Raw genomic sequence first — 17,103 nt, forward strand, 5'->3', positions numbered from 1 at the left:
GGTAGGAGAAAGGGCAGGGCCATACTGCACTGACCGGCAGCCCAAGGGGCAAGCTTAAATTCTAAAGCCTACCCTCTAGCCAACGTTTCCCACAAAGACCACCCTACCCCCATTTAATTAAAAAACACCCTACTCTCTGCAGAGTCCCAGAGGCACCTCTTTTTGTGAAATCCCTGACATTCCTGTAGGCTCTGGGGCAGGGAGTGACCCCTCACCCCTGGGTAGAATCTAATAAGAACTTCCCAGTAGAGGTACTGGGCACCCAGGTGGCAGAAGAGGGGTCTAAAATATATGTACTTCTTCCTGCTCTCTGACCAATCACCTGTACCCTTTGCTCTTTAAACTCAGGCAGCAGGAAATTCTACTGATAGATTTGTAAATGATTAGTGGAATAGAAAATGAGAAGGTGGCATCCTGCGTTATAATCCCCACATCACCACTTACTACATGTGTAATTTAGGACAAGTAACTCATTTCTTTGAGGCTCGGTTTACCCATCTGTTAAATGGGATAATAGCAGTACTTGCCTCGTAGGGTCATTGTGAGGATTACCTGAGATGATGCCTGTAGGAACTCCAGCATACCATCTGTGTTTCCTATGGTTATTATATTACTTCTAAAGTCAGAATTAAGGACCTCAAGGCTAGGCATGGTGGCTTATGCCTGTAATCCCAGCACTTTGGGAAGCCGAGGTGGGGGTGGATCACCTGAGGTCAGGAGTTCGAGACCAGCCTGGCCAATATGGCAAAATCCTGTCTCTACTAAAAATACAAAAATTAGCTAGGTGTGGTGGTGGGTGCCTGTAATCCCAGCTACTTAGGAGGCTGAGGCAGGAGAATCATTTGAACCTGGGAGGCAGAGGTTGCATTGAGCCAAGATCTCACCATTGTACTCCAAGCTGGGTGACCGAGCAAGACTCTGTCTCAAAAAAAAAAAAAGAAAGAAAAAGAGAATTAAGGACCCCAAGTAATCCATCCATTCTCCCTAATCTATTTAGGAAGACTCATTTTCTGTTGGCCAATTAATTGGATGCACTTAAGCACCTAGTATGTATTAGCTACCACATACTAGCGGGCTCGGGAATGAAACTTAATTTTCCTCCAAGAATGGAGAATTCAAGCTGTGAGAGAAACTAAGATACGTGAAGTTCTTAAGGAACATGTAAACAGTAAACTGCAATCCTGACAGTCAATGCCGTTCTAATTCAGAGAATGGGGACAGCAGGACAGTCTGGAAGGGCCAGATAAGGCCTCAGAGGGGAGGCAGCACCAAGGCGGGCCCTCACAAGGCAAGATGAGTTCACAGCAGAAGAGGAGAGGGAGACAGAACTGGGGGCAAGGGTGGGTGAGAGGGAAGGGAGACCCATGTGAGCATGGGCAATTTGGGAGCCCAGGTGGGCCTGGACCTGGTGCATGGTCTGGGGGCTAAGCCACAGACCACCCTTCTTGTATCTTTCCTACTCTCAGGGATCTCTAGGAGTAACATGCCATGGAGTCTTTTAGTCACTTGTTCCACTAATAATTATCCTTCCTATGAGAACTTTTGTCACTAATACATTTTTATGGCATGTAAGAGGGAGGAGCTGCTATCAGATAAGCTTTGAGTCTATCTAGACCATTGCAAAAAAAGCGACATAGAGTGGCAACCATTGACTTCAGCCACCCTGCATCTAGCCCCCTTTGTCCTGCGACGAGAACTCTGATCATTTCTGGGGAAACACCCCTTCATTGCTTTCAGTCCATGAAGTTTTGGGGATGCGAATGACTCCACACCCACGGCAAGGATGGGCACAATACCCACATTGGTTCTACGAGATTGAGCCTGAGATTCTAGCTAGAACTAGAAAGGGAAGCACCTGTTCTTGTACGGCGCTGTGCTAGTAGGATGTCAGCTGGGAGCTGCTGCAGCCCTCTGGCCATTGCAATGGGCAGGTCTTCCTGGAAACATAAGGACACAGGGGAGGCAAAGCCAAGAAATGGAAAGACAGATTCACGATGCCATCATCTAGGCCCCTGGATCTTACTATACCAAAACCTTGCTTTTTCAGGCACATGAGTTAAAAAAAAAAAAAATCCTCTTTTTGCCTAAGTCTCTTCAAACTGGGTTTCAGTCCATGGTTACTAAATGAATTCTGACTTATTCAAGCAATTACTTTGTTCCTACCAGAATTTTGTTGGTTGCTTCTTAGCATGGGTATTTGTAGTCCATAGCACAGGGGCAGATTGCCTCCAGGATAACAGTTTGTGTGTGGAAGTGATAGTGGCATCTATCCATATCCCTAAATGGATATAGGTACATGTGATATGCGGAGGCATTAGAGGGGAGACCGAGGCTGCAAAATCTGTTTCTCCTCTTTGTCTCTGAAGTCTGCGTACAGAGCAATTTCCCCCAAACCCCTGATTTTATTCCTCTTGTTTTCAACCAGAGAAAGGAGTTCCTGGATCTGTTAAGTATATTTTACAGGGCTCTAAGAAATCAGGAAGAGATGGGAAAGGGAGGTGTTGGGGAAAAAGAGGCTCTGCATGTCCCATTTTTGTTTTTTTCCTTTTTGCCAACAACAAAGAATCAGCTGGCATCCTTTTATTTTCTATTTCATGCAGTGCTTTTTAAAATGAAGCATTAAGTCTACTGTAATGGGATTTGTCTAATGATTTCCTGGTAAACGTCTTCTTGGATCTCAGCAAAGATAATTCACTTAGTAGGAACCACTTCCTGCTTCCCCACTGAGAACTAGACCTACCCCGTTCTTGCTGGGAGTAAATTGACTTTGAATGAGAGAAGGCAGTACAGGAATATTTCACTCTAGCATTCATCACATAGACTCAAGCTTGCCACAGACCCAGATCAGGGAGGAGAAAAGGAAGGGGTGGGTGAGGGAGAACGTTCATGCTGAGCACAAGCATGAAGTCAAGCAGAAAGTCTGTAGCAATCTGAGCCCTTTGCAGAAACAGATGCACTCACCTCTTTGCCTTGGCTCTGGGGTGCTTTCTTTCTGGGGCAGTGACAGCTTCTGCAATGTCCACACTGTTCTACCAGGACGGCTGCAGGCAGGCTGCTGCAGGAGGAAGGGAGTTCCCATTCACCATCAGAAGGGAGTGTCCTCCCAGAAAAGGAGGCGATGCCCTGATTCCCCTGGAGTGAAGGCTGTTGGATCCACTTGTCCTCTCTCTCCCGCTCCCTTTCTGGTATGAATGGAGCTCAGAGGAACCCCATGAGAAGAGCTGAGTGAAACCACACACCATACCCACCCTGCTAGTAGGTTGGCCTCCCAGCCTTGGGGATCCTAGAGAGGAAGGTAGCGGAGTGGGTCATGAGGCACTTGGGTCCCTACAAGTGCAGCTGACACTGGTATACCCACAGAAAGGCCAAGGACAAGCACTGTGTATTTATTTCTCCCCCTCTCATGTGATCTTATTTTTGGACTGGACACAAAAGCTATTTGGGGGCTGGACAGCTGCCAGGTGAAAGGACAATGATCTCATCCGAGTTCTCTCCATTCCTCTCTGTGCACTAGTCCCTGTTACCTTTCCCAATATGAGGCAGAAGGGAGTGGGTTTTGCTCCGAGCCTTACTTTCAGTACATCCAAGCAATGTGTCCAACTTAACATTTTTCTTCAATTCTGCTACCCTTTGAGGTTTCTCAGAGGATCAGTGTAATGAAGGAAGTCCTTACTTTTATGTCTGATGCAGGTGTTTCTGAGTCTGGTGTTCGTGTTGTACAATCATCATACACACTATTTTAGATGCAAAGATCTTCTAATCAACACCAGGATGGGAGCCCCCACCCTGGAAGGCAGGTGTGGGCAACGCCACAGAGCTAGGCTCTCAATGTGTTGATTCTGCCTTCTGCCCTGGCTGTTTCTGCCTCTGGCTCCTAGGCTTGTAAAACTTGCGACATTGAAACAGCTCGATTTTTCGCCTCTGATCCTTCCTCTTCAGACGTGAATGGAAAGCTCTGAAAATGTCATGCCTGGCAAGATGCCAATTCAATATCATCCTCTTCACCATTATCACTGTTATTTGCTAGGATCTTTCTTGCTGAATGTCCTTAATTTGCAGAGTACTTCTGCATTCTCGCATTTAATCCTTACAACACCCCTGCCAGGTGGGTAAGATCGCTCCTATTTGATATCCAGGGAAGCTGAGGTTTGGAAAGGCTCCTCACCTAACCTTTGGAGAGGGTAGAGTGGGATGGGAACTCCCCACTGTCTGAGCTCTTGGCCACTTTGCCCTACTGTCTCCTGAAGATGTGAATTGTTGACATTTCACTGTTGTTTTCACTTCATAGGAGGGAAAACAAAACCCTTGGGCTTGATTCAGACCCACAACTTCAATCCTTGATTTCTGTCCCAAATCCAGTTATTGAAGGGGTGAGAAAATGAGGTTTTCATCTGTTTACAGTCCCAGGCCCTGATTCTAGGTACAGGACGGAGTCTCTGGCCACCATGCTCGTTGGAGCCATTTTCCTGTGAATAATTCACCACGCAAACACACACACCAGAGAGGACTGGGCTGGGTGGCCCAGGCTGGGTTCCCACCGTATCCAAGCTGGACTGCACTTTCCACTACCCTGAGAAAGAGACAGAGAGATTGAGCCAACAGCTTGTACAACACTGCCCTCTGCAGGTCACTAGGTTGCATTACCCCAGATGGAGGTCTTCAAGGCTTTCCAAAGAGGCGGGCCACACCAAGGATTATTTTTAGAGAATCAGTTTCCAGGTTCTCCATTTCTGCAGCTACTCTTTCCTAAACCTGGTTTGCCTGAGCACGTGTGTGTGTTCATAATCCTTCCCCAACTGTATGAAAGGAAACCATACCTGTCACTTTTCACAAATCTTACTAAGGTGACATTGCCCCAAGTATAAAAATCTCAAAGTCCCCAAACTAGGAACTTCCTTTAATACTTTAATTCAGCCTCTTTTAATGATTAATTAGGTATTTTTTAATTTAACCACTTTGCTTTTCCTCCCTTGAATATTGAGGGACAGAACTGTGGAAGCAAATCAAAGAGAATATTAGAAATAATAACAGATTAAGGCCGGGCGTGGTGGCTCACACCTGTAATCCCAGCACTTTGGGAGGCCGAGGCGGTCGGATCACGAGGTCATGAGATCGAGACCATCCTGGCTAACACGATAAAACCCCATCTCTACTAAAAAAAAGTACAAAAAATTAGCTGGGCGTGGTGGCGGGTGCCTGTAGTCCCAGCTACTTGGGAGGCTGAGGCAGGAGAATGGCATGAACCCAGGAGACAGAGCTTGCAATGAGCTGAGATCATGCCACTGCACTCCAGCCTGGGCGACAGAGCAAAACTCAGTCTAAAAAAAAAAAAAGAAATAACAGATTAATAGGTACACTTAAAGAATGATGTCACAGTTTAAATTTTTTTTTTTTTTTTTTTTTTTTTTTTAGACAGAGTCTTGCTCTGTTGCCCAGGCTGGAGTGCAATAGTGCAATCTTGGCTCACTGCAGCCTCTGCCTCCCAGGTTCAAGAGATTCTCCTGCCTCAGCCTCCCGGGTAGCTGGGATTACAGGCACCTGCCACCATGCCCAGCTAATTTTTGTATTTTTAGTAGAGATGGGGTTTCTACTAAATCATGTTGGCCAGGCTGGTCTCAAACTCCTGACCTCAGGTCATCCACCCACCTTGGCCTCCCAAAATGCTGGGATTACAGGTGTGAGCCACCGCACCCGGCCCACAGTTAATTTTTGAATTCCAACTTTACAATATATTAGAAATTTAGCTCTTGAAACCATATAAACTTAATGATGAAAATTAACATAAATGTTTAAATGTGGGTATTTGTAACATTGTTTTTCAAAATTGTTTTAGAAGGTACAAGAACAATTTGTGAAGTCTGCTGTACCGTTGGGCTGGCTATTGCTGACTGATAATAGGATGCCATCTATCCATCCATTCATCCAGCCATTCCTCAGATACCCATTGAGCACCTACTGTGTGCGAGGCCTTGTTTTAGGCACTAGAAATAAAAATAGTGAGCAAAAAATGGCATGTTCCATGGCAAATTCTTAGTGATGTCCTCCTCTAGGAAGATGAGAGAGGGAAACAGATTATGGATACACTTTTAATAATTAATCCAACAAATGTAAGAATTCAACACTGATAAGCACTAAGTGTTCTGTGCAGGAAACGTGTGAGGGGAAAGAAAAGGCACACACAGTACTTTTGGATCCCATGTAAATAGCAATGCAGATATAATAAGCAAATGATAGAATAAGTAAATTGCAGTGGGAAGGGAAGAAGGATATATATATATATATTTATACTCACCAGACTATGGAGGATTCATCACCAGGCCAGGAGGCAATAGCCTGGGCTCCAGAGTCAGCCACTTGTCTGTGCACAGACAAGGAGAGGCCTGTGAAGCTTCACACAGTCTGGGACCCTAGCTCTTGTGTAACGAGTTGTTTGGCATGAGGCCCAGTCACGAGGGCCCTTCGCAACTGGGCTCAAGCAACACAAAAACGTCAACTTGTTTTTGTGATTGCGTGTTGTTTTTCAATAACTAACGTATAGGAGTAGATGGAAATGGAGATTTCTCCGAAACAGTGCTGGATGAACGCCGCAAGGGACTCACACAACCTGTTCCGGGACTTAGTGACCATTGTTTGTGTCCACGTTCAGTTGAATTCAAATTTAATATTTTTTTTCCTCCACACCAAGGAGGGATATTCGGTAATTAGAGAATGAATAATGGAGATTAACAATGTATAATGAGGATTGACCTAGTTGATGGGGGAGGCATCAGGGAAGATAGCCCTGGAGGAAAGAAATTCAAACCAAAAATAAGGTATCCAAGAATCTCTATGAAAAAACTGTGAAGACCCAGGGAAAAAAGGTCACCATAACATGAGAGGATCAGGGAGAAGTAGGATCAACCTTTTTAGAGTTAGTTGGGGTTTTGTTTGTTTGTTTTGTTTGAGATGGAGTCTTACTCTGTCACCCAGGCTGGAGTGCAGTGGTGCGATCTCGGCTCACTGCAACCTCTGCCTCCTGGGTTCAAGCAATTCTCCTGCCTCAGCCTCCCCGGTAGCTGGGATTACAGGCCTGGCACACAGTAGGTGCTCAATAGGCATTTGAGGAATTGGTGGATAAATGGATGGATAGATGACTGGGTTTACAGGTGCCACCATGCCCAGCTCATTTTTTTGTATTTTTAATAGAGACGGGGTTTCTCTATGTTGGTCAGGCTGGCCTCGAACTCCTGACCTCAAATGATCCGCTGGCTTCAGCCTCCTAAAGTGCTGGGATTACAGGCATTAGCCACCGTGCCCAGCCTAGAGTTAGTTGTTTTCATAAAGGGCCTTTGCCCTTAGTCAACTTCAACCCGTATTATAAATCAGTGGTTCTCAATCAGGAGTGTTTTTTCCCCCCCGGGGATATTTAGCAGTTTCTGCAGACATTGTTAGTTGTTGCATCTGGGGTTGTTCTAGTGGCATCTAGTGAGTAGAGGTCAGGGATGTTGGTAAACTTTCTACAATGCTCAGGACAGCTCCCCATAACAAAGAATTATCTGGCCCCAACAGTCCATAGTGCTGAGGTTGAAAAATCCTATTATAAATGGGGGCGGGGCAGGCCTGACAAGCGTCTATAGTGGATGTGGATTCAGTTGTTGATTCATTCACGCATTCAGCAAATACTTACTGAGTGCCCACTATGTTTGAAACACCATTCTGGGCATAGTTGAAGCCCAGCAGTCACCCATTAACCAAAAATTACTACCTCAAATAGCTGGCCTGGTTGTGTTTCTTTGTTACCCAGCTTAAAATTTTTACCATTAGAATGGTGGCAAAGCTGGTCTTATTGCCTGCAGAAAGAAGACGTTGAAATGCTTGGATAGTATTTGCAAGGTTGGTCACTGAAGAATTGTTTGCAATTGTGGAAACAACCTAAGTGTCAACAGAACAGTTGCCTAACTGTGATACAGTGGTACTATGGCATACTAAGCTGCCAATAAAAAACAAAGTCAACTCTCTTTTTTTTTTTTTTTGAGATGGAGTCTCTCTCTGTCACCCAGGCTGGAGTGCAGTGGCACGATCTTGGCTCACTGCAAGCTCCACCTCCCGGGTTCAATTGATTCTCCTGCCTCAGCCTCCGGAGTAGCTGGGACTACAGGTGCCTGCCACCACGCCTGGCTAATTTTTTTTTTTATTTTTAGTGGAGACGGGGTTTCACCGTGTTAGCCAGGATGGTCTTGATCTCCTGACCTTGTGATCTGCCTGCCTCGGCCTCCCAAAGTGCTGGGATTCCAGGCATGAGCCACCACGCCTGGCCAAGAAAGGCAAATCTCTTTGTAGTAACATGGAAAACAACCATGGATATATTATCAACTGGAATTTTTTTCAGAATTGCAGGTAGAATATGATTGATGCAATGTGTGTTTTTTTAAATTGGTGTGTGTGTGTGTGTGTGTGTGTGTATGTGTGTGTGTGTTTGCATGTGCATGCAGTTGCTGGAGAAATTCTCACCAAATTCTTTAAAAAAAAAAAAAAAACACACAAGCAAACAAACAAAAAACGGAGTCTCGCTCTGTCGCCCAGGCTGGAGTGCTGTGGCGTGATCTCGGCTCACTGCAAGCTCCGCCTCCCAGGTTCACGCCATTCTCCTGCCTCAGCCTCCTGAGTAGCTGGGATTACAGGCACCCGCCACCACGCCCGGCTAATTTTTTGTATTTTTAGTAGAGATGGGGTTTCACCGTGTTAGCCAGGATGGTCTTGATCTCCTGACCTTGTGATCCACCTGCCTTGGCCTCCTAAAGTGCTAGGATTACAGGTGTGAGCCACCATGCCTGGCCCTCACCAAATTCTTAATAATGTCTACCTCTAGAGAGTGAGAAACAAAAACAAAACCTGTAATGTGTTCATTGGTAGTAGCTCTCTACCTAATTCCACCCTTTCACACTGATCAGCTTCTTCCTGGTTCATCTCCGTTCTTATCAGTAGTCAAGTCAGTCACCAACTTCTGGAGATCCTTCAACTTGTAGGATATATCCAGTAAATATCCAATATTTACTGTGAAATCCATGTCCCTTTAAAACTTGCCTCTAGCCAATCTTCATAAGCTCTTCTTGGGAGCTGCTTTCTCTGCCTCAGCCACAATTCCTATGCCCATCTCCCTGGGACATAAGCCAGTGAACTCACCAGGACTGTATTATACCATATTCTTTCAAAACAGGCTCACCTCTGTGCCTGGAAAACAGCCCATCTTTTTTTCTATGTGTATTAATACAAAAAAGGGTGACACGACTGTGATCATAAATAATCCCCACATCTCAGTGGCTTAAAATAACAAAGGCTCATTTCTCACTCACAGATGGGCATGTCTGTCCATTTGCAGGTGGGTTGGGAAGCTCCATTCTGTATCATCCTCACTCAAGGAACTGGACTGAAGGATTTCTGCTTTTGAGAAAAAAAAAAAAAAGAAGATATGTTTACTAATACACTAGTAATTATTTCTATTCATATTTTATTGGCCAAAGCGAGTCATATGGGTATACAACATAAAATGAGGTGCAGAATTTCAATCCTATTATTTGCTTGGAAAGTAGAGAGTCATATTTGGAGAACATGAGTTCTATAATTGTTGGATGTAGTAGTCCATGTCCACTAAGTCGAGTTTGCTAATCATGTTTAAATAATCTATATTCTTACTCATGTATCTGTTCACATCTTTCAGTTTTGTCAATCTTAGTTTTATATTTTTGAAGCTATATTATGTGTACAAGTTTTATAATCATTGTACTTTCTCATGAATTAAATTTTTTATCATTATGATAATGCTTTTTGCCTTAAAGTCTACTTTGTCTAATATTAATATAGATAACATTAATATATTTTTGTTAATATTTATATTTTTCCACTCTTTAATTTCAACATTATAATACAAATGTCTTAGGTATGTTTCTTATAAACAGTATGCAGATTTTTATCCAATTCAATCTTTGATTTTAATTGAACTATTTTATTTACATTTAGTGTAATTACTGATATATTTGAATTTAAATATAGCGTGTTATTGTTTTCAATTGTCCCACGTGCTCTCTGTTCTCTTTATCCTCACTTTTTGCCTGCTTTTGGAAAATATTGTTTTTGCTTCCATTGTTTTGGAAGTTGCATATCTTTTTAGTAGTCTTTTAGAGGTTATCCTATAGATCACAGTATGCGTCTCTGAGTTAGCAAAGGCTAATAGTGTTAATTGGTACTTTCATTTCTTCCTCTAAATACAAGGACCTCAGAACGTTTCAATTCATTTACTTCTTCTCCTGATTTGTATGCACTTTTAATATATTTTAATTTTTTAAATCTTCAGCAGTGTGTTATATTGTTTCATACGGTATAATTCATTTAGATTTCCTCAAATAGACCTTCATGCTGGACCTCATTTCTTTCTGCATCTGTATAACCTATTATTCTTAATCATCTTCCTTCTGCTTAAAGAACATCCTTTAGTATTTGATGCTAGCAAAGAATCCCGAAAATGTCTTAATTGCACTTTTATTAATGAAGGCTATTTTCACTGGACATAGAATTCTAAAGTTGACAGTTATTTTATTTCAGCACTTCAAAGACATTTAAATTCCACTAATTTCTAGTTTCCATTGTTTCTATCAAGAGGTAAGCTAACAGTCTCTTACATTTTTTCAAGTAATGACAGCCGCTTGTAACTTGTTTTTTCCTTTGTCTTCATCTATCTTATTGTGATACACCTAGGTGGGGCTTTTAAAAATTTCTCCTGCTTGCAGCTCCCAGGGTTTCTGAGATTTGTGGCTTGTTGTCTTTAATCAATTTTGGGAATTTTTCAACTATTTTCTCTTCAAATATTGGTGCTGCACCATTCTCTTTCTCTTCTCCTTCTGAAATTTTAATTCTCATTTTATCTCCATATCTCTTCCTCTCTGTAGCATTGCTATCCTTTTGTCTCTCCATGTTTCATCCTGATGTTTTCTTCTAATCTACTTTCCAGTTCATCAATTTTCCCTACAGCTGTGTATAATTTTTTTGTTAAACCAAGTAAAGAGCATCCACTGAGCTCTTCGCTTTCGTTAGTACATTTTTAAATTCTAAATTTCTCATTGGTTATTTTTTAAATCTTTTTCACCCTGTTTTAAAGTTTTCAGTCCTCTGCCAAATTTGTTGATATTGTCTTTTATCTCCTTATGTAGTAAGGATAATATGTAGTAAACATAATTAATTTAAAGTATGTATCTGATAAATCCATTAACTGGAGTTCTGTGGGATTGTTTCTACTGTAGTTGTTTCTACTGGATCTCGTGTTTTCTTATTTCTTTATGTGCCTGGTTATTCTCTTGTGTGCTAAAATTATATATGAAAAGTTGTTGGTTGAAGTAATGTAAAACTTATTGTGTTATATTCCTCCTGAGAGTACAGTCATCCCTCAGTATCCACGGCAGGATTTGTTCCAGGACCTACTGCAGATAACAAAATCCATGTAGCTTTCATTCCCACAGTCAGCCCTGTGGAATCCATGGATATAAAATGTTGGCCCTCCATATATAAGTGAATTTGGCATCCTGCAACTACTGTCTTCTATATTTATGTTTGGTTGCAGATGCAGAATTCACCAAAGCCTAATCCAGAGCAAGGCCCTAACTCTCTTCAATTCTATGAAGGCTAAGAGAGCCAAGGAAACTGTAGAAGAAAAATTGCAGACCAGCAGGGGTTGGTTTATGAAGTTCAAGGAAATAAACCATTTCCATAACATAAAAGTATAAGATGAAGCAGCAAGTGCTGATGTAGAAGCTGCAGCAAGTTATCCAGAAGATCGAGCTGAGATCATGGATGGCGGTGGTTACACTAAACAACAGAGTTCCGGTGTAGACAAAACAGCCTTCTATTGGAATAAGATGCCATCTAGGACTTTCATAGCTAGAGAAGAGTGGGCTGACTATATTTATTTTTTAAATCCATGTATGGGCCGGGTGCGGTGGCTCATGCCTGTAATCCCAGCACTCTGGGAGGCTGAGGCGGGCGGGTCACCTGAGGTCAGGGGTTCGGGACCAGCCTGATCAACATGGTGAAACCCTGTCTCTACTAAAACTACAAAAATTAGCCAGTGTGGTGGCAGGCACCTGTAATCCCAGCTACTCAGGAGGCTGAGTCAGGAGAATTGCTTGGACCTGGGAGGCGGAGGTTGCAGTAAGCCAAGATCGTGCCATTGCACTCCAGCCTGGGTGACAAGAGTGAAATTCTGTCAAAAAACAAACAAACAGGCCAGGAGCAGTGGCTCAAGCCTGTAATCCCAGCACTTTGGGAGGCCGAGACGGGCGGATCACGAGGTCAGGAGATCGAGACCATCCTGGCTAACACGGTGAAACCCTGTCTCTACTAAAAAATACAAAAAACTAGCAGGGCGAGGTGGCGGGCGCCTGTAGTCCCAGCTACTCGGGAGGCTGAGGCAGGAGAATGGCGTAAACCTGGGAGGCGGAGCTTGCAGTGAGCTGAGATCCGGCCACTGCACTCCAGCCTGGGCGACAGAGCGAGACTCCGTCTCCAAAAACAAACAAACAAACAAACAAAAAAACCATGTAAGAATGAGCCATATAGTTCAAACCCATGTTGTTCAAAGGTCGACTGTATTTATATTTGCTTTTGCAAGGTACCTGGGGAGGCAAAGACCTGGGATCACCTTTATCCAATTTGAAGAATTAAGCTAATTGGATCTCAGCTGAGGCCCTACAAAATCTCATCTACTTCTATCCAAGTCATCCAGTCTTTTCTCTTTTTAAAATTTTTTTGGAGATGGGGTCTCACTTTGCTGCCCAGGCTTGACAACATAGGTCCAGTGGCACAAACATAGGTCACTGCAGCCTTGAACTCTTGGGCTCAAGGGATCTTCCCAAGTACGTGGGGCTACAAGCACATGCCACCATGCTACCACATTGGGCTAATTTTTTCATTCAGTCTCAAGATGAAGACTTTCAGGGTCCTAGCCTGCCATGGGGGGTTGTATGTCTGCCCTCTCCTTTGGTGAGCACTGGATTCCAACTTGTGTTCATGCGGCCACGCAAAGCTGCCCAGGTTCTGCTTAGTCTCTTCAGTTCTTCTTTTTTTTTTTAATCGAGAGGGAGTCTCGCTCTGCACTCTGTCGCCCAGGCTGGAGTGCAGTGGCATGATCTCGCCTCACTGCAACCTCTGCCTCCTGGGATCCTGGGCGATTCTCCTGCCTCAGCCTACCGAGTAGTTGAGATTATAGGCACCGACCACCACACCTGGCTAATTTTTTTTTTTTTTTTTGTATTTTAGTAGAGATGGGGTTTCACCATGTTGGTCAGGCTGGTCAGGCTGGTCTCAAACTCCTAACCTCAAATGATCCGCCTGCCTTGGTCTCCCAATGTGCTGGGATTACAGGTGTGAGCCGCCATGCCTGACCATCTCTCCAGTTCTTAGTTGTCATTCCCAGAAGCAGCAAATGTCCCAAGGGGAAAAGAGGCCCACTTATTGGGCTTGCCTCCTTGAATACCCATCTTTCTCCAGATCTTCGTTGGTGATTCTTCATTATCTTTTTAACTCTGATGTTTTCAAGCAGATCTTATTTTTATTTTTTCCCACTTTTCTAATTGTCCTCAGCAGGACAGTAGGTCTGAATTTAGTCTGCCATTACCAGATGGTAGAAAATAGACAGGTATGCTTCATTTTATTGCAGTTTCCTTTACTACACTTTGCAGATATTATCTTTTTTTACAAATTGGAGGTTCGTGGTAGCCCCGCATTGAGGAAGTCTTTAGGTGCCATTTTTCCAACATCATGTACTCACTTTTTGTTTCTGGATCATATTTTGGTAATTCTCACAATATCTCGAACTTTTTCATTATTATTATATTTGTTACAGTAAACTGTGATCAGTGATCTTTGACATTACTCTTGTAATCATTCTGGGGTGCCATATACTGTGCTCATATAAGATGGCGAAGTTAATTGCTAAATGTTGTGTGTTCTGACTTCTCCACCAATCAGCCATTCCCCATCTTTCACATTCTTTTCAGGCCTCCTTATTCCCTGAGACACAGCAATATTGAAATTAGGCTAATCAATAACCCTACAATGTCCTCTAAGTGTTCAAGTGAAAGCAAGGGTGGCACATCCCACACTTTAAATCGAAAGTTAGAAATGATTAAGCTCAGTGAGGAATGCATGAGGAAAAGCCAAGACAGGCCAAAATAGAGGCCTCTTGTGCCAAACAGGTAGCCAAGTTGTGAATGGAAAGGAAAAGTTCTTGAAGGAAATTAAAAGCGCTACTCCAGTGAACGAGCAAATGATATGAGAGTAAAACAGCCTTATTGCTGATATGCAGAAAGTTGGAGTGGTCTGGATAAAAGATCAAAGCAGTAACAACCTTCCCTTAAGTTAAAGCCTAATCCAGAGCAAGGCCCTAACTCTCTTCAATTCTATGAAGGCTGAGAGAGGTAAGGAAGCTACAGAAGAAAAATTAGAAGCTAGCAGAGGTTGGTTCATGAAATTTAAGGACATAAGCCATTTCCACAACATAAAGTGCAAGGTGAAGCAGCAAGCACTCATGTAGAAGCTGCAGCAAGTTGTCCAGAAGATCTAGCTAAGATTATGGATGGTGGTGGCTACACTAAACAACAGAATTTCAATGTTCAATCTATCGGAGTAAGATGCCATCTAACACTTTTATAGCTCAAGAGGAGAAAGCAATGCCTGACTTCAATGCTTCAAAGGATAGGCTGACTGTTTTATTAGGGGCTAATGCAACTGGTGGCTTTAAGTTGAAGCCAATTGCTCATTTTCCATACAGAAAATTTAAGGACGCTTACAAATTATGCTAAACCCAGGCCAGGCACAGTGGCTCATGCCTGTAATCCCAGCACTTTGGGAGGTCGAGGCAGGCAGATCACTTGAGCTCAGGAATTTGAGACCGGCCTGGGCAACAGGGTGAAACCCCATCTCTACAAAAAAATACAAAAACTAGCCAGGTGTGGTGAAGTGTGCCTGTAGTCCCAGCTACTCAGGAGGCTGAGGCAGGAGAATTGCCTGAGCCTGGGAGGCCGAGGTTGCAGTGAGTCAAGATCACACCATTGCACTCCAGCCTGGGTGACAGGAGTGAAACCCTGTCTCAAAACAAAGAATTGTGCTAAATCTATTCTGCCTGTGCTCTGTAAATGAAATAACAAAGCCTGAATGACAGCACATCTGTTTGTGGCATGTTTACTGAATATTTTAAGCCCACTGTTGAGACTTACTACTCCAGGAAAAAAAAGGGATTCCTTTCAAAATATTACTTCTTATTGGCAAATGCATCTAGTCACTCAAAAGCTCTGACAGAGATGTATAAGGAGAGTAATATTTTCATGCTTGTTAACACAGCATCCATTCTGTAGTCCATGGATCAAGAAGTCATTTCCTTTGGGAGGCCGAGACAGGCGGATCACGAGGTCAGGAGATCGAGACCATCCTGGCTAACACGGTGAAACCCCGTCTCTACTAAAAAAAAAAGACAAAAAACTAGCCGGGCGAGGTGGTGGGGGCCTGTAGTCCCAGCTACTCGGGAGGCGGAGCTTGCAGTGAGCTGAGATCCGGCCACTGCACTCCAGCCTGGGCGACAGAGCGAGACTCCGTCTCAAAAAAAAAAAAAAAAAAAAAAAAAAGAAGTCGTCATTTCAACTTTCAAGTCCTATTACTTAAGAAATGCATTTTTGAAGGCTATATAGTTGTTACGGATAGTGATTTCTCTGATAGATCTGGGCAAAATCCATTGAAAACCCTCTGGAAAGAATTTACCATTTTAGATGCCCTTAAGAACATTCATGATTCATGGGAGGAGGTCAGAATATCAACATTAGTGGGAGTTTGGAAGAAGTTGATTCTAACCCTCACGGATGACTTAGAGGAGTTCAAGACTTCACTAGAGGAAGTCACTGCAAATGTGCTGGAAACAGAAAGAAAACTAGAATTAGAAGTGGAGCCTGAAGATGTGCCTGAATTGTTTCAATCTTGTAATGGCTAATATTGAGTGTTCACTGACTGGATTGAAGGATGCAAAGTATTGTTCCTGGGTGTGTCTGTGTGAGCTTCCCTAGTTTTGAGGTTTGGGGACTTGGACTGGTTTCCTTGCTCCTCAGCTTGCAGATGGCCTATTGTGGCACTTCACCTTGTGATCGCATGATCAATACTCCTTAGCAAACTCCCTTTCATTTATACATTTATCCTATAAGTTCTGCCTCTCTAGAGAACGCTAATACAAATTTCATGATAAAACTTGAATGAAAGAGGGGCTGCTTCTTACGGATGGGCAAAGAAAGTGATTTCTTGAGATGGACTCTACTCCTGGTAAAGATGCTGTGAACATTGTTGAAATGACAACAAAGGATTTAGAATATTCCATAAACTTAGTTAATAAAGAAGAAGCAGCATTTGAGAGGATTGACTCCACTTTTGAAAGAAGTTCTGCTGTCATTAAATGCTATCAAAAATGGCACAGAGAAATACTTTGTGAAAGGAAGAGTCCATTGACATGGCAAGCTTCATTACTGTCATATTTTAATAACTTGCCACAGCTATCTCAAACTTCAGCAACCACCAGTCTGATCAGTCAGTAACCATCAACATCAAGGCAAGACCTTCCACCAGGAAAAAGATTATAACTCACTGAAGGCTCAGATAATTAGCATTATTTTAGCAGTACTTTTAATTGAGGTATGTACATTTTTAGACATAATGCTGTTGCAGTCTTACTAGACTACAGTATAGTGTCAACAAAACTCTCATATGCACTGGGAACCAAAAATTTGTATGATTCACTTTGTTGCAATACTTGCGTTACTGTGGCAGTCTGGAACTAGACTCACAATATCTCCAAGGTACACCTGCAAATGGAGGCAGTGGGCCGGGTATACATGCATATACATGCCTTATGTGAGGGGTGGGCACTGAGGTTAAATAGAAAGCATGAGCCCATTTTTGCCTTGTGGTAATAAGGGCCTCATGTTGCTAAATTTTTCCATTTTTTTCAAAAGAAGTAGGAAAGGAAATGCAGGCTTTTAAAATGTGAAATCCCAATTTTCAATTGTTGGTTCAAAAAAATTTTAACTCTCAACTAGCCAA

At 43.0% G+C, this 17,103-nt stretch overlaps 2 protein-coding genes across 8 annotated transcripts in view; one reads left to right on the forward strand and one right to left on the reverse strand.

The window, feature by feature from the left end:
* Positions 1–6,392, reverse strand: part of FGF1 (fibroblast growth factor 1) — a 111,031-nt gene extending 104,639 nt beyond the window's left edge. For 2 of the 5 annotated variants that reach the window (XM_073994515.1, XM_015452065.4), the window contains exons 1-2: positions 6,293–6,392; positions 2,962–3,055 (exon numbers count right to left, since the gene is read on the reverse strand). The gene's annotated coding sequence lies outside the window, so the exon portion shown is untranslated. Of the gene's footprint in view, positions 1–2,961; positions 3,359–6,292 lie in introns of those variants that run through there. The other 3 variants (XM_073994513.1, XM_015452064.4, XM_015452068.4) reach the window with 2 other exon arrangements.
* ARHGAP26 (Rho GTPase activating protein 26) overlaps positions 1–17,103 on the forward strand; it is an 899,552-nt gene that overhangs the window by 361,004 nt on the left and 521,445 nt on the right. The window lies entirely within an intron of this gene.

This window comes from Macaca fascicularis, chromosome 6, assembly GCF_037993035.2.
Source record: "Macaca fascicularis isolate 582-1 chromosome 6, T2T-MFA8v1.1".
NCBI lineage: Eukaryota > Metazoa > Chordata > Mammalia > Primates > Cercopithecidae > Macaca > Macaca fascicularis.